General features: G+C 50.4%; 1 protein-coding gene and 1 non-coding gene across 15 annotated transcripts in view; both read right to left on the bottom strand.

The window, feature by feature from the left end:
• The window catches only part of CAMTA1 (calmodulin binding transcription activator 1), a 963,406-nt gene that overhangs the window by 513,644 nt on the left and 431,435 nt on the right, over positions 1-18,327 (bottom strand). The window lies entirely within an intron of this gene.
• Positions 14,780-14,943, bottom strand: LOC119466917. The gene has a single exon (XR_005195425.1). It is a non-coding gene; the product is annotated as a U1 spliceosomal RNA (small nuclear RNA).

The following is an 18,327-nucleotide window of genomic DNA, read 5'->3' as shown; positions in this document are numbered from 1 at the left end:
AAACTTCTTCTGACTTGTTTACAGGGGTCTTCCCGATTTGGGGGACAAGAAGCAAGAACACTGGTTACAAGCATTCCGCGTCCTCCTCCCCCGCACGCCGCAGCCCGGCCACTCTCAGCTATTTATGGAAAGAGGGGGAAGAAAAGGCTGACAGGCCGGGCCCAGGCTGCAATCTGCCAGATATGAAAACCAATTGCTTCTCATAATAAATTCCAGCTGGAGCCATAGGAATAATCAGGACAAGGAGAAGGTAGCACCAATTTGCTTTATTTGATTAGCTCCTTCTTGGGCAGTCCAACCCCAGCTTCTTTTCATTAAAATAAGGGCAAATTGAAAATCGTAACAGAGGTTTTCTTATCGGAGAACAAACGACTGGATAGATTCGTAGGCCTAAAAGCCCCCACAAGCCATGAGCCGGTCATGATTGCTCCCGCCCTGGCTGTGCGCTGGGCAGGACCCGGAAGCCCGTGCTCCCGAAGAGCTTTGTTCTCAGAGATCCAGTGCATGCTTTCCTTTTTCTTTCTTATTTTTTTGGAGACACTCACTTTGTCACCCAGGCTGGAGTGCAATGGCGTGATCTCTGCTCACTGCAACCTCCGCCTCCAGGGCACAAGCGATTCTCCTGCCTCAGCCTTCTGAGTAGCTGGGACAACAGGCACCCACCACCACACCCGGCTAATTTTTGTATTTTTAGTAGAGTCAGGGGTTTCGCCATGTTGGTAGGCTGGTCTCAAACTCCTGGCCTCAAATGATCCACTCGCCTCCGGCTCCCTAAGTGCTGGGATTATAGGTGTGAGCCACCGTAACCGGCCTCATTTTTCTGAATAAAAGCAAGGATAGCCAATAGCACTATCCCATAGCTAGTGCTTTATGCAGTCAGACACATTCAATTATTGCTATAACCTTAGAAAGGCTGGTCCCGAACAGCGAAGCAAGAGGAGAACCTGGCAGGTCGGGGCACACTTAGATTCCCATCTCTAGGGGCCACGATGTCTTTGTGGAGAGTTGAGAACGGGATGAGGGGTAGCTAGGGCTTTCAGAACTCAGAGGCAGAAGTCAATTTGTATTTTTGGCCAGGCACGGTGGCTCATGCCTGTAATCCCAGCACTGGGAGGCCGAGGTGGGCAGATCACCTGAGGTCATGAGTTCGAGACCAGCCGGACCAACACGGTGAAACCCCCACCTCTACTAAAAACACAAAACTTAGCTAGGCATGGTGGCAGGCGCCTGTAATCCCAGCTACTCGAGAGGCCTAGGCACAAGAATTGCTTGAACTTGGGAGGCGGAGGTTGCAGTGAGCTATATCACACCACTGCACTCTAGCCTGGGTGACAAAGCGACACTATCTCAAAAAAAAAAAAAAAGATGTCAATTTATATTTCCCAAGAGGGTTAAACCATAGTTTTGTTTGTATAAATTGTCACTGGAGGTCCCTGAAAAGAACACGCCACCCATTCAGAGAGATGGTAATGACCAAGACCCCAGAGGGAGGCTAGAGGAACTCCTTTCCCTCATGGCTCCTCCCGGGGCTCCCAGGGGCTCAGCTGGAAACTCTACGCTGACGTTCAGTTAATATTCACTGAGCAGTTAACACAGCCAAGGTTCACGCGGGGTGCTGTGGGTGCCACGGCCCTGACTCTGCCCAGTTTGCAGTCCAGTGGGAAGGAAGAACAATGACTCTCAAGGGCCCACCCTGGGCAGGCCCGGAGCTGCAGGAGGGGAAGGGGCCCCACCAGGGACGGCGAGTCAGTGGGTTTGAGAACAGCTGTGAGTGGGCGGCGGTGGGCAGCCAAGAGACCTCTCCCAGGACGCGGCATCTGGGTGGAAGCGGTGGCGAAGGCAAGGACATGAATGAGAGTTCGGGGAGACCCAAGCCTGGAGAGCATGCGTGGCTGAGGCTGGCAGGTGGAGAACAGGGCAGGGGCAGGAGACCAGGAGACGGGGCAAGACAGCGGCTCACCCCAAGTCATGTAGGCTCCTGAATGAGGGTGGATCTTACTCTAAGAGGGATGATTAACCAGGGGTACAAGTGTATTAACAGCAACAAAGGAAAAGCGAGGACTCCAACCTTAACACGAATGTGACACAAAATGTAAGACAGCATCAATTAACCTGGAGAGTGCAGCTCCAGGAAGCGCAAGGAAGAAAAAGCAGAGGGTGCCTGACAGCATCTTACAAGAGGCTGCGTCCAGACTGGGGCAGAGGGGTTATGACCCCCACCTCTCCGGCCTCTTAAAAAAGTGATAGCAGGCTGAGAGATTAAAGAGCAAAAGTCAGCCAACGGGAACGAGGAGAGGCGCCTTCCAGGCAGAGGGAACAGCACATGCAGAGGGGCTGCACCTCAGGGCTCCGTGAGTCCTCCGAGAACTCTGAACATTGCTCTCAAGGGCATGGAAAGCCACTGGAAGTTTTTAAGCAGGGAAGTGGGGTGATCACTAAGACCTGGCACGCCTGGCTGCTGCTGCTGCCTCCTCCGTCTTCGTAACTTGTAAACGGCAAACGCTCCATAAATGCTCATCAAATTAGGAAATTAAGAAACAGCAACTTTTCTCAAAAACAGAAAACTTCACTTATGCTGAAAGCATTTGGTCAGTGACGAGCCGAAGAAAAACGGGTTTAAGATGAGAGAGAATTAATGGCATGGCCTGTCCCTGGATTCAACACCGTCATCAAGAAAGAGGACCTCCCGTCCCCAATGCTTGGTGCAGCCAGGTCACGTAAGCCCCAGCCCCACCCAGTGATGGGAGCCCCACTCCAATGCCACCCAGCGCCCAGCTCATGTTCAGCCCCACTGCAGTCTCCTCCAGCCAAAGTCCATGCCTCCCAAATGGCACCCGACGCGTCCGTGGCCCCTCGCTTGTCATATGCCAACACCGATATTTTATTAAGAATCCAGTGTAAATCTGAGAGAAAATTAATGTGTCATCTCCTAGCAGGAAGGACTAAACATCTCAATGTGATGGTCTGTTAGAGGTGTCATTTATCATTAGCATGCAATTCAAGGTAAGCTTCCCACATTCTGGTGGGAGCTTTCTAGACAATGAATCTCTGGGAATTAGCTTCTGGTCCAATTATTCCTGTTTTCCCCCCACCTACCTAAGAGATAAATTCCGTCTCGGTGGGAAGAAAAGAAAAAAAGAAGAATAGGGGGAGGAGGGAGTTTGCTCTTCTCCTTTCTGGCTGAAATCAATTTTTCTCAAGGAGACAAGGCAATATTCATTTTGTGAGAAGGGAATAAGGCTGTACACGAAAGGCCAATCAATGGAGCCGTTTCGATGAAAACTTCCTCAAATCAAATGTAGGGGAACCTCTTAATGCGCTTTGTTCTTCTTTTCCATAATCCGTAACTATTAAGAGAAAGATGGGCGGAGAGCAGATGCCGCGAAGAGAAAGCTACGTAAACAGCTGGCCCCTGCAAACGCCGGTCTGTGCACCCTCTCCACGTGTTTCCCGGGGCTCCCCACCTGCCTGGCCCCCGTGGTAGGCACAGGGAACAGAGCGCTACACAGGCGTGCCCTGGTCCACAGGGAGTTTAAGTCCTAGCAAGGAGACAGGCCAATAAAAATAAACGAATAAAACATATAAGGCTATAAAGAAGAAAATTCAAGATAGGAATTCTGTGCATCAAAATAGAATTGTTTTCTCTAGTAACTATTTAAACCCTTTGGTGCAAAACATAAAAATGCACCTGGACGTAAATCATGCTCCTGGTTCCAAAGCAAACAGGACAGCTGGGGATGAATGGGCAGGTGTCATTGTCTCCTGGAAGACGAGAGCCAGCCAGGAGTGCAGAGAAGCCTGGGGCAGCCCTGTGCACGCAAATAAGGATGTTTTCCCAGATCTCTCTCGCCTGGGCTCCAGGGCTGAAGAGCCTGAGGATAGCCCTTCGCCCTTCGTCCTCCACCACCCCACCCTTCCACTCCCCCACCCTCCACCCCCTGCTTGGCTGAACAGTGATTCTCTCCCACACCTAACGTGGCCAACTGCAGCCACTCTGCCAGGACTAACACCAGAATCAGGGGAATGGCCTTCGGTACAGACTGCAGGTGGTGAGGCAGAGAGATTCTAGGAGACGTTCCCGATGGCGGGAGATAAGCAGGTCCAGAGCTTTCCATGGAGCCTTGGGGGAGGGTGGGTCAGCCCAGGGCAGCAGCCCAGCAGGACTCGGAGGTCAAGATCCACCGCCCCCAGGAGCCCAAGAAAGCAGGGAGAGGGTGCGGGCCCAGAGCTGGGGGTTGCCGGTGCCCTCAGAGACTCTTTCTTCCTCTTCCTCCCTCCTCCCCAGACCCCAGCCTCATTCCTGCTTTCCAGAGTGCTCTTGAATTGGCAAGCCCTTCTTTAATTTTTCAGGAGGGTGCTGGCAACCAAAAGCACAGCTGTGGATCATTAAGCTGCAGTTTCAAACCTAGGCTTCAGGGCCAGGCCGGGAGCCAGGCTAGGTGGGGCTTTCCAGATGTGAGGGGGATACCCTAGGAACCGGTTTTCTGGGCGCTCCTCACCAGCGTGAGTCCTCCACAGGCTCACACACCCCCGCCCCTCCTCTGGCTGCTCAGAGCTCCTTGGGGTTAAAGCACCCCAGGAGTACTCCAGCAGGGCCTTCGGGTCATTCTTTGGAGCTTCAGGCCCGACCAGCCTCTCAAAACCCCGAGAAGAAACATCTGGATGTGAGTCATCATGAAGACCAGCCCCCACTTTTCACCAGTGATCATCGGGAGCTGTGGGACTCCACAGGCTATTTTCTATTTTTGAACTATCTATGGCTCAACTTTTCTATAATGAACATAAACTGTTTTATAACAGAAGAAATAGAAAGAAACATCCTCTGTCATTGAAGAGTTGAGGTCTTAATGAAGGACGCTGAGGCCCATCCCCTCCCCTCTGTGCCCCTGGCTCACAGGCTCACTCCCTCCAGGCTCGTTCTTGCCTCTACCTCCCTCCCCTCCTTCTCTTCCCCACTTCTCCTGCCCTCCTCCCCCTCCCCTCCTCACCCTCCTCCTCCCCTCTTCACCCCCTACCCCCCCAATCCTCCCCTCCTCACTCCCCAACCTCCTCTCTCCCTCCTGGTCCTCCCCTCCCCTCCGCACCTCCCTGCTCCCCTCCTCTCCCCATCCTCTGGCCTTCCCTCCCCTTCTCCCATCCCTCACCCACTCTCACCCCTGCACTTGGCCTTGCACCCCTGCCAGGTCCACTGTCCTGACCTCCAACCACCTCGTGGTCCAGCCCTGCAGCCCTTCGCCATCTGCACTCACTTTCTCTGCTCCTTGAGAACAGGGGGTGCATCTGACAACCTCTACAAATCTGGGAGATGCCCCACAGTGCCAGGGCAAAGCCATACGGAAGGCCCAGGGAGGATGGAAGGACAGTGCCCCCCGCCCCCCAGCGCTCTCTTGGCCCCCTCTGCTCTCACCTTTGCTCTCCCTCCTCTGCCCGAGGCCCTGCTTGCCCTGGGGAGGCCTCACCACCTCCTCCTGGATTCTGCTGGGGACCCCCTCTGGGCTCCCCTCCACCTGCTCCGGGGCGATGCCTTCCTGACACACACACTTTCTGTGCTGCTGTGAAGGGAATTCCTGGGCTGTGTGCAGAGCCCTCCCCCTGGGCTCAGCCTGTTCTGTGGTCCCTTCCCAGGCATCCTTAAGCCCCTGACCCAGCTCCATCCCCCTCCAGCAGCACAATGTGCCCTAAGGCCTAGGTGTCACAACACACACTGTCACCTTAGCCCAAGTGCTCCAAGGCAGCTGTGGACCACAAGCCACTATTTCAAACCCAGAGCCTCCCCTGGCCAAAGTTCAGCATCCCGGTTGGTTCCTCAAGGCCAATCTCGTACGCCATTGCCTCCTGCTCCGCTGGTGGCTCCCTGGCCCTCCTGTGGGGCAACGCCATCCCCTGTCCAGCTGTCTGGGGCCCCTGTAGGTGCTCTTGCTTCATTACCATTTGCTCCGCATGTCTGCCCCCAGAGAGCTGAAAACCCTTGGGGGAGCCATAGCCCTTTATCTGTCGGTCTTCTGTAGATTTACACAGAGTCTCCAAAAGTATCTCCAGTGTGTTCCCAACTGGGGCTAGGAACAGAGATCGCAGGGGCCGCCTTGAACCCCAGTGGGAACCCACACATGCTGAGCACAAAGTGTGTTATTTTTCTAATAACGTAGTTATTAGAAAAAAAATGTGCATATCTGTATTGGTTAACATGGAAAGAGCTCCGTGGCTTAAAAAACTATTGCAAAATGGAATGCATGGTGAGATCTCATTTCTATAGAATTCTCCACATGCCCACAGCTATCTCTCTGTGTGTACATAAGGAAAAGTCTGAAGGCATGGGGTCCTCTAAAACCTTGACCCTAGCTATCCTGGGGAGTGGGACTTCAGAGGACGTTTGTGAAGGTGGTTGCTTTTTGTTCAATCTTTCTGCTTGGTAAAACTGTTCTTCAGTGGGTCAGGAACTGTGCTGAGGGGACACATGCCCAAGCCCACTTGACTCTTACAATGACCCTGCGTAGTGGACAACACAGTCATTCCTCTTCACAGGCAAAGCCACTAAGGCTCAGGAAGGTTCGACGGTTGGCCCAAGTTCACACGACAATCGTGCTGACACCAGGATTCCCCAGTAGGGAGGTCTGACTCCCTCCATTTGACCCCTGCCCCCTGCTGCCTCGCTCGGAAGATGGTTGAGACATGTGCAGACAATGAAGTCCCAATCAAGCATCAAAGAGCAGGACGGGGTCCCACCGAGCTTGAATCTCACCAGAGGAGGCTTTCTGGGTGGTGTAAATATCCGTTAGCGCGAATCCCCCCAAGTCTAATGAGCACACTCTGTACTTCCAAGTTGGAAGCGCAGAGTCCAGAGTTCCTGAAGAGCTCTCGACGCCACCCTCGCTCTGTAGGGCTGTATGATCACAGGACTTCGTCTCTGGCTTTCGGTAACTGTACGTAAATTGAGCTGAAGGTGTTTTGGCCAATAGAGACCTCTGCGCCTCCTCTCTCCAGAGCTCATCAATCAGAGCCCTGTGGTCTAACAGCCATGATTTCCCTAATCTTGTTACTGCAATATTAATAAGGCTGTTTAATGCAACCAGTTCCTTCTAAATTGTCACATAAAAATTTGGTAAATGTCAGACCTATCATTTAATAGAAAATGATGTTTTACTGCCAGGGGAGCGAGGTGGCTGAGGAGTGCGAAGCCCGGTGATGACCTTTGGCAGGTTTGAGGGACAAAGTGCCACTGGCCTGGGGCTCCCGCCTCGGCCCTTCTTCCTTGGCAGTCAGCAGCAACCCGAGTCCCCCACGTGCAGGGCCCTGGATGAGGAGTCCTGGGGAGGGAGGGGTTAGAAGAAACGGCCCTCCCTGTCCTCATGCAGCATACAATCCTACTGGAGCAGAAAGGAACACTAGGTTTTCTCAGTGACTGGTCACTCCTCAGGATGCGCCTTGTCATAAAAGACCATTACTCCCATTTTGGGAAACCCAGGCAGCTCCCAGGAACATTGACCCACACGGGAGCAACTTGATGTATACAAAGGGATGAGTTCACTGAAGCAAAGCAGCGCCCTGCCAACTGCTTATAAACGGCACTGGTGTCCTGTGAAAGGAAGGGGTTGGTTCCACTAATTTGGGTGGACAGGTGCACAGAGATGGACAGAGGGACATTCCCCACAGCCTACTTTATGATAGAAAGAGTGTGGAAACCCTTAAAAATGGCTTTAGTTAATAGCTTTGGTAAATGAGTCACTTTTTTAGAAAAAAAAGTGCATTATCTTCATTGGTTAACATGGAAAGAGCTCCATGATTTTTTTTTAAAACTGTAAAATGGAATGCATGGTGAGATCTCATGACTGTAGAATTCTTCACATGCCAGCACCTATCTATCTGTGTGTGCATAAGGGAAAGTCTGGAAGGATGGTGTCCTCTAAAACCTTGTCCCTGGCTATCTGGGGAACAGGACTTGAGAGGATGTTTGTGATGCTGGTTGCTTTTGGTATATGTTTCTGTGTGGTAAGAACATTCTTCAGTGGGCATGTACTATCTTTGTCAAAGAGGAAAATGTTAATTTGGATGAAATTAAAGGGGAGGGATTACAGCATGAACTCGGCAAGCATTCACGCGTGGAAATCGCAAACAACAAGCAGATAATCGTAATTCCACAAGGGGTAGGCAATGAGGGCAGGGAGGCGATGTGAGAATTTGACGGGGGTGGCAGTGGGCTTTGTGTCACCCCCTTTTACCACAAAAAACCTTTGTCTTCATGCCCCCTAAAAGTGGGTTCTTTGGAGGCAAGTGTTGGGCCTCGAGGCAAGTTCTCGCTGAGCAGAGTTTAAAAGCCCCTTTGGGATCCTCGGGGATGTGGGGACAACTGACCTCAAAGCTCGAGAAGGCAAGAAGCAAACGCCTACCTCAACAGGCCGTGGGTGGGCGGGCACTGGGTGGAACACGCCAGGCCACCCCACATCTGCCATCCTAGGACACCTCCAAAAGGGGGGTGCTAGGATCCTGACCCCTGAGATGAGGAATCAATGGCTTGGAAAGGTTTGCTGCTGGCAGGGACCCGCAGGGGTGAGTGGAGGAGCCAAACTGGAACAGGTGAGGGGATGCCTTTCCATCACTCGCCATCTTCCTGCAGGGAGACTGGGTCCTGGACTTCTAAACTAGAAATGCCACTGTCCAGGGAACTCTGAGTCAACCAAAAGCCTATGATTATGAGCCTATGACCTCCTCCAGAGAGGGACGGATGCAGAGAAGTGAAGCCCAGAAATCCTGCTAAGTGTTTGGGCTTCCATCCATTTCTCTGGAGTAGCTGTCAACCCCCCTGGCACATTGCACTGGGGTGCCAGCCTCGCCACTCCTGATGGGTGATGGACCCTCCCAAGTGTTCTCAGCAACACCCCACCCACACCCCCAGGAAAAGGAAGTCCCAAGATCCTGAAATCCACTGCCTTAGATGAATCATTCCCAGAGCCACTCAGAGAAAAATCTCCCAGGATGTTATCGGTGGGGAGGAGTGGCTGTAGAGAAGAGGTCTCTGTGGCTAAAAAATAGAGATCTGCCAAGATAAGTAAGAATTTGCCCCAGGCTGCAGTGCCCTGCCCTGATGGCACCTTCCTGGCTCTTCGTAGCCTCTCCTCCAGCCTTCTCACCTCAGCCAAGGAGAAACTGGACGATCAGGTCGAAGTGCTTTCTGCCATCCGCTGGCTGCAGCAATGAGGATGCAGCTCACACAACCCGAGACTCATCAGGGCAGCAGCCCGTGCAGGTGGCAGCATGGGAAGCAGAAGGGTGGTGGGCAGGGTATTGTCAGACTATCCAGACGACACGGAGCTGCTATGGAGCAGGGCCCTGGGCTTCGGGGCAGGGGGTCACATCCACCAAACACCCCACAGCAAGAGCCCCAGGCGGGCTTTCATCCAGCCCCCACTAGCCCTAGAGCCTTGCCCCTAGCAACCAATGACACTAGGAGGGAGATGCTGGTGTCACGCCTCCAACCCAGGACCCCGCTTGAGCACGGACAGAACTCGTGAGTTTTGTGCTCCTGCACAAAACGATGACATTTAAAAATAAAACCCATACACAGCAGATTTCCTGAAAAATAATAATAATCACCTTAATTTTAGCAAGTGGAAAATAGTTTTAGAAAACTGTTTTGATCTTGGATCTCGTCGGGAACATGAAAAGCTTCTCGGATGAGGCCAGCTGCTGGTTTTTCCACTTCCCTTTGGTGGATGCTGAGCCATCCAGCTGCGGCGCCCCTGCCGACTGGGACGAGAGCCTACCGAGCGGTGCAAATCTAGGCCATCCAGTGGAAAGCTCGCCAAGCGCCCCGACCGCTGGGCACAGCCTGACCTTCCGCAGCACTTATATTTCCAGCTAAGTCCGCAGCCTCTCTTGCCGTGAAAGGAGACCGGCAAGACCCGAGGCTTCCACCTGGCAGAACATCACCCTCCCTCCCACCAGGTGAGGTCCAGGATGCCTTAAGCACTCTGCCTGTATGTAAAGGTGCTACAAACGTCAACGTGCTCCATCCTTTATACAACTGCACGTCAGGTGGGTTCATGGAAGTGATCACGATTAAGATTGGCCTGTGGTCATAATAGACCCAGAAGCTCTCTGTTCATCTGGGATGATCAAGTTATTCAGGAATCTTCCAGCCTACCCTCTCACGGCTGCAGTGGAGATGGGATGAGACCTTCCTTACATTTCCCGTAGGCCCCAAAGAAAACCTGAGACCTAATAAATACATGTAAACACATCCAATAAAATAAAATTTGAGATTAAAAGGAATCTCGTTTGCATATCCATGAACCACGTGGAAACTCAAATGAGCTCTTCTAAGCTCCTTATTTGTGGGGAGTCAGAGATTTCACATGTGCAGGGAAGACTGCTTAGCAGACACAGCCTGGCAACAGCACAGGCATCCCCGGATTCGCTGGACAACTGTTTACTAACGATCCCTTTGCATTACTATGTATCCCTCTGGCAAACCCAGGGCCTCATATAAATGGCAGGCACTCAACTGTTGATGATGCTGCTGTTCTGAGGTCCCAGAAAGCACAACCCCTGGCCTCAGGTTGCTTATATCTGCTCAAAGAGGTAAGAGTCACCTCCTCCATGAAGCTTTCCTGACCCCACAGGACCCCATTAAGGTGACCCTAGTATGCATTTCCCAAGACTCTCCCTGCTAGTACCACCTCCCACCACAAACTCACACACTCATACACACATGCACACACTCACACACACACAATCACACACACACACGCACTCACACACACACACGCACACACTCACAATCGCACACACATGCACACACATGCACTCACACATACACGCACGCACACACACGCACACATGCACACACATATACACACATGCACACACACATGCACTCACACACGCACACACCCACACACACACATACACATCACACATGCTCACACATACATGCACACACACATGCACACACACGCACATGCACACACACATACACAATCACATACATGCACACACACACATACGCACATGCACACACACACACATACACAGAGGCACCTGCTCCATTGTTTCTATCCTCTTTGGCACTGTAAGTTTAGGGCCGGCAGACACTCTAGCCTGACATACACATGTAGGAAACATTCCATAAATCACTGGATCAATGAAGCAAGAAATGAACGGCTGCATGGGTGGGTGGATGAACAGGTAAGTAAAGGCAAGGTAAAGGCAGAAGTTGTGGCCCAAGGAAAGATGTATGAGGGGCAGCCTGCAAGGACAGGGAGGAACAAGGGCGTTGTCATCAAGGGAAGATCAAGAAGAAAAGGGTTTGAGATCTTAAGGAAAGTGAGGACTTGGCACGCACTGAGGGGATATTTTCTGGTCACTTCTGTGCCACACAGCATGCTGGGCACTTGATGAGCATTACCGTGGGTCCTCACAGCTACACCTGGGGCAGGTATTACACCCACATAGAAGGGGAAACTAGGCTTAGCAGCATGAGCTGGCACCACTGCAGAGCTGGCACGTGGTGAAGCCAGGCTTGGAGACCAAGTGGGCCTGACCCAACCTCCCCCCATGAAGACCAGTGGGCATCCTCTGGCCCAGAGGTAGACTGTTGCTGTCAGGAAGGAAGAGAGCTCACTCCAGGTGGCAGTTCTGGGTGGTGCACAGGGATGAAACAGTCAACATGGTGGCCGGGCCCCTTGGAAGAAAGAGAAAGGGCCGGGGCTGCCTGGGGAGGACCCGGGACGCAGGGCCCCCTCCTGCCCACAGAAACAGCTTGCTCTCCACCCGAGCACAGCCACTATGTCATGGGGTGATGTGGGGCCAGGGAGGGAGGCAAGGACACTTTCCTAAATCATATCCTATTTTGTAGTCAACAGTCAGGCAAGAGGAGGTGGGGGCGGCAGGAAGACAGTGAGATGCAGAAAGGATCAGGTGTGCCACGAGGATCAAATCTCAGCTTCCCGCAGGTGCACTGAGACAGAAGGCATGGGCCCTCACAGCCAGAGGGGCTCAGGGAGCTGGCCCGGGCGATGTCTCCTCACCCAGATGAGCACAGAGGAAGACAGGTTCACAGGGTCCCTCGGCCTGTCTGACACAACGCTCATGGGGTTTTCTCAAAGCATTATCTATTTAGCTGATAGCCCCGAAGTGTTTCATTTAGCTGGAAATCGTGCTTGGTCCATTTCCCAGATCTCACTGACATTATGAGAAGCCGGCAAAATGTGTCTGGCAGCAGAGCAGTTCAGCAACCCATCACCTCGAGTCACAGTCCTGTCGCCCCTGTTTGGAAAGCAGACAGTTCAGACGACTTTGAGAAGGCAGAGTCACTGCTGCCTCCCAGGCAAGTGAGGACTACAGGAAGCCTGTGTGTGTGTGTGTATGTGTGTGTGTGTGTGTGTGCGTGTGTGTGTGCGCGCGCGTGCGTATGTGCATGTGTGTGCGTGTGCATGTGTGTGTATGTACGCAGCCCATGCACATACATTTTGAAGGAAGGCAGCGGTCACCCATGGCACAAGGCAGTCACCATCCTCCCTGGCCATGGGATAAAACCTTGCCAATCCTTTATCTTACTTAATCCTCCAACTCGGGCAAGAATCATTATCCCCAAACGATTTCTGAGAAAGCCAAAGCTTAGCCGATTCACGTGGCCCCAACCCCACAGCCAGCGAGGAGCAGGGCTGAAACTGTAACTCAGCGCTGTCTGAATCCTAAGGCCAGGCTCTCACGGAAACCCCAGTGTCCCCTCCCCGTTCCATGGGCCTGTAGAGGTGCTTCACGGTGCATTCACAGGTCTGCCTGGTACCATATAAAGAAGAATCAAGTCCCATCACCAAAGAAATTTGCAGAATTCTCAGTGAAACACAGGGGAACAGGTTTGATTCTGGAGGGTATTCCTGGAGGCCTTCAAAGGCTAAAGCACGCAGTGGAAACCCCAAAGCCGGAGCAATGGCTCTGCTTGTGAAAGCCCCCGAAGGCAAGACCCGGAGCCTGTTACCAATTCTCCAAGTCTCACACAGTCTCTGGCACAAGGTAGGAGAATGCAATACCCATGGAGTGCATGAGTGAATGAATGATGAATGAATGAGCAAGAAAATAAATGCCGTGAATGAGAGTTCTGTCCAAAGATTTAGAAAGTAAGAATAAGGCTCTGGGGAAAGTCCCCAGCATCTCTTCCATCACAGAGACTTCCTGCTGCCCAAGCTCCTCCCGTGGAACCCGGCCCTTCCTCCGTGGTCTCCAGCGTTCTGCGTGATGGATTCTGAGAAAGCCAGGCCATTCATCTGTGCTGGTGCCATGCGGGCCTTCAGTGCTTCCTGCCCCTGGCTCTCCCACCTGGTGGTCTATCGGAGGAACTCCCTGTGAGGACACAGCAGAAGCTGACTGGCACAGGTGGGAGGGGGACCTGCTGGGCCCAGCCGGAGGGGCCTAGAGAGTGGGAGGCAGGGGGACCTCAGTGACCGTGGGGACCTCTCCCCATATGTCCTCATCCTCTTGACCATTTCCTCTCCACGCCCAGGCACTCGTGGGAAGTTAAAACCCAAAGTTGGACGTGTGCTGCCAGGTCAGGGATAGCAGGTGCCACCTGGGTGCCTGAGCACAATTCCTTTCTCTCGAAGTCAGCCTAAGATTGGCTCTGATTTTGCAAATGCAGCTTGGATGTTGGCCATGTCCCATTGGAGCTGCCTGAGGCCTTTGCCCCTCCTCTGGAGAGATCCAAAGCCACAGAGCCAAGGTGGTCCCTTTTTCTGGAACCCACAGAGAACAAGAGAAGATGGGGCAGCACCCTGGGGACACCAGGTGACAAGACTCACCAGTGGTCTTGGAGGAGACAGAAGCCATCTTCAGGGATCTGAACGCTCCTGGTAATGAGGTATCCGCCCAGGGAAAAAATAGGCCAGGCCAGGATCCCCCAGCGCACAGCAGGGGAGACACAGCCCAGCAGAAGGCGGGTTTGTAAGTGGAACTTTCCCAGCGTGCCTGGCCTCTTTCCATTATTCCTCTGGGCCCAAAGCACAGATACATTACGGCTTTCCCTGTCCTTCGAGGGGGCCTGGGATTTCTCTGCTATCATAATTCATAGGTGGTCTATTTCCAGAACAAAGATACTCCATTTATTCATCTCACAAACATTCTTGACCCCCTGCAGTGAGTCAGGCACGGCACCTTCCCTAAGCCAGGCAGAGCTGAATCTGACTCGGGTTTCCGGTTTTGTATGAAAACTCTATACAAATATGGTTGGCTGGCATCTTGGCTCAGGCTCCCATAACAAAGTACCAGAGGTACCACCCCTGGTTTAAGCAGGAGACGTTTACTTCTCACAGGTCTGGAGGCTGGAAGTCTGAGATCAGATGCCAGCCAGTTTAATTGTTGGTGAGGGCCCCCTTCCTGGCCTACAGATGGCCGCCTTCTCACTGTGTCCTCACAAAGTGGGGATGGAGAGAGAACTCTGGCATCTCTTTTTTTTTTTTGGTAGAGATGGGGTCTTCCTATGTTGCCCAGGCTGGTCTCAAACTTATGGCTTCCAGCAATCCTCCTGCCTCAGCCTCCCAAAATGCTAGGGTTACAGATGTGAGCCACCACACCAGGCCTCTCTTCCTCTTCTTATAAGGGTACTAATCCTATCATAAGGTCCCACCCCCATGACTCCATCTAAACCTCATTACCTCCCAAAGGCTCCCTCTCCAAAGACTATCACATTGGGGTTAGGGCTTCAGCATATGGATTTTGGAAGAATACAGATATTCAGTCCATAGACGATGGTGAGTCTCCTTTTTTTTTTAAGAAAAACTTCAAAAACCAGGAGAGAGCCCAGACACAGTCCCCCACTACCACAAATGATGCAGTGACTTTCCCACATTTGGGGAAATCGCAGAGGTCAACACATCTGGTGTGCAATGAATAAGCCTCACCCTGGAAGACCACCTTCAGGACTCTAGTCCATCTCCCCTGCCAGGGAAGCACGGCGGGTCGCTTCTTGATAAAGACCTACAAGCAAAAACAGGTATCAGCTGCCAGATCACACTCATCCCTGGCAGCAGGATGGCGGTGCTTCCTCCAATATGCCACAATAGTAAAAGCCTCGTTGAGTCCAACCCCATAAACACAGAAACTGAAAACGTGCCAATATTTGGCTGGCTAAACAGACACGTGGTGTAAACAGGCTTACAGGGGAGATACTTAACCTTCCTAAGAGAGCAGACCTTTTAAAGATATCCTCAAGATTCCGTCGTGTACAGTTAACGTGAAAAGACGGTGTTAATAACAGACTTGAATTACTGTTGTACTCAAAATTGATCTAACTGCACCACATCTCCTAAAATACCACGTAAGGGACTTCCAGGTCGCCATGGTAATGATAGTCACAAAAACTCAAATCTCCCAACGCATCCTCTAGAAACTACACAGATCAACAAGAAGAACAAAAGCAACCACAGAAATCCAACAGCTCTCACATGACTGGAAAAAAGAGCCGCTATGAACTTCAAATCACCCATAAGTAGAAACTAAACACCAATGTCTTCAGTTCCCACCCAGAACTTTTATAACGAGCAAGGGGACAAGAGCGGTCCAAAAGCCAATGAAGACAGAGAAAGTACATCCTAAGGGAGAGAAATACTAAAAATGAATCTAGATAGACCAGAACATGGACTCGAAGGAAGGAGTTTAAAGGCAGGCAGGGACAGCATTAGAAAATGTGCTGGGGAGGGAGGGAGAAGCCAGATGTGGGCATTTAGAATTCTGCAAAACAAAAATAATGATACATCCAAGGAACCTCAACTCCTCCCGCCCCTCCCCCAAAAGCCAGTTGTAAGGAAACTGCACTACACTGCACTGACAGAGGAGGGAGCTCTTGAACTAAAAATCACATGAACCACTCATTGTGGAGATATAAGCGGTCTTCATCTACAGGAGGCTATAAAAGAAGAAAAACGAAAATAAGAATACAAAAGAGGTCAGCGGGAGGAAATTACCCCAAAATACAGCCATAGGTGGAGGGGAGGAACTGTGACATAATATAACAAACTGAATTAAAAACCTCAACGATGCCTTTTAAAAATATCCTCACCACTTGTACATGAAAAGATCAAATAACTTATTATAAGGGCAAGAGAGACAGTTGTCAGCCTTCTCAAAAACAACCCACAAAGTAGGGCAAGGATGGAGCAGCAGTCAAAGATTTTACATCCGGCTCAAAGATTTTATATTCAGCGAAGCAGACCCTCAAATATCAGAGGTACAGAATAAGAGTTTAAAATATGGAAGAACTGAGAAAGTGATGCACCCATGGGCACCTCTGAAGGAATCTTCTAAAGAATTAACTTTATCCAACCAGGAGATGACTGGGAACTCTTTGGCAAAGGAACTTATGAGGAACATTTAACATATTTAATTACGGACCTAAATTAAGTGTGTAACTAAGGTTAGGAGAATCATACATGGATGATACATGTTTTGTCAACTACAAAATGACAGGAAACAAGAAAAGGAAAAATAAAACCGGAATAAGCTCAGTGATGGTTGTACACGCAACAGGTGGGAGTCAAGAGACTCCACTAATTAGAAAAAACCAAATGGCAAACATTAGGAAGAGACTAATGGGATTTTTAAAGGTAATGAGTACAAAGATACCCATTAGAATAAAAATGAGAATTTCTTACATATAAAATTAAATGAGCATAGAAAATGCAACATGTAGAAAAAACAAGTACAGCAAATAGAACATAATACACATAGTATTAATTACATAAAATATTATACATATTGGACATATAAATAAAAGTGAATGGGCCTAACTTACTTATGAAAATAAAAGATCTTCAATTTGGCTTAGAAAGAAAGATCCAACTACATGTTATATATAAGAGGCATACCTTTTAAAAGAGTGTATATGTCCATTCTCACACTGCTATAAAGAACTGCCTGAGACTGGGTAATTTATTAAAGGAAAGAGGTTCAACTGACTCACAGTTCCATATGGCTGCAGAGGCCTCAGGAAACAGAATCGTGGCAGAAGAGGATGTAAACACCTCCTTCTTCACATGGCAGGAGGAGAGAGAAGTGCCGAGCAAAGGGGAGAAGCCCCTTATAAAACCATCAGATCTCGTGAGAACTCCCTCACTATCACGGAAACAGTATGGGGGAAACTGTCCCCATGATTTAATTTTCCCCACCTGGTCCTGCCCTTGACACACGGGGATTATTACAATTCGGGGTGAGATTTGGGTGGGGACAAAGAGCCAAGCCATATCAAAGAGATTCAGAAAGCCTAAAACTAAAAAGGATGGCAAAGATATATGAGGCAAATGCAAATAACAGAACAAGTATTGCAATCTTGATATCAAAGTAGAATAAGTATAATTTAAGAGAAAACATTAATTATGATACTTGCTAATGCTAAAAATCACATTCCACAATAAAGATATAACCAATAACCATAATGAATATTAGTGCACCAAACAAGACTAAAACTACCTTTATGAGATAGGAAATTGTAGGAAATATAGACCAGGTTTAGTGGCTCACACCTGTAATCCCAGCAATTTGGGAGGCCAAGACTGGTGGATCACTTGAGGTCAGGAGTTCAAGACTAGCCTGGCCGACACGACAAAACCCTATCTCTACTAAAAGCACAAAAATTAGCCAGGGTGGGGGTGCCTGCCTGTATGTAGTCTTAGCTACTCGGGAGGCTGAAGCACGAGGATTGTGAGGATTGTTTGAACCCGGGAAGCGGAGGTTGCAGTGAGCCGAGATCGTACCACTACACTCCAGCCTGGGTGACAGAGTGAGACTCTGTCACACACCACACACACACACACACACATCCTGTAGGAAATATAGATGAAATCACTAAGAATAGTTTGTTTACTACACCGCTGTCAGCACAAAAGAAACCAGGTAGACAAAAAATAAGTAAGGACACAGAAGCCCTAAACAATATAATCAATTCCCTTGACAAATCAATTTGTCACTGATAGGGTTTGCATTTGTGTCCCCACCCAAATCTCATGTCAAATTGTAATCCCCAGTGTTGGAGGAAGAGCCCAAGGGAGGTGATTGAATCATGAGAGCAGATTTCCCTCTTTCTGTTCTCTCAATAGTGAGTGAGTGCTCAGGAGATCCAGTTGTTTGAAAGTGTGTAGCACCTCCCACTTCACCCTTTTCCTCCTGCTCTGGCCACGTGGGATGTGTCTGCTACCCCTTTGCCTTCCACCATGATTGTAAGTTACCTGAGGCTTCCCAGCCATGCTTCCTGTACAGCCTGTGGAAGCGTGAGTCAATTAAACTTCTTGTTTTTATAAATTACCTAGTCTCGGGTAGTTCTTCATAGCAATGTGGGAGCAGATT

The sequence above is a fragment of the Cebus imitator genome, unplaced genomic scaffold (genome assembly GCF_001604975.1).
Source record: "Cebus imitator isolate Cc_AM_T3 unplaced genomic scaffold, Cebus_imitator-1.0 Scaffold240, whole genome shotgun sequence".
Classification (NCBI taxonomy): Eukaryota; Metazoa; Chordata; class Mammalia; order Primates; family Cebidae; genus Cebus; species Cebus imitator.
The sequence above is the reverse complement of the archived record's forward strand: the minus strand, read 5'-3'. Positions and strand labels throughout refer to the sequence as shown.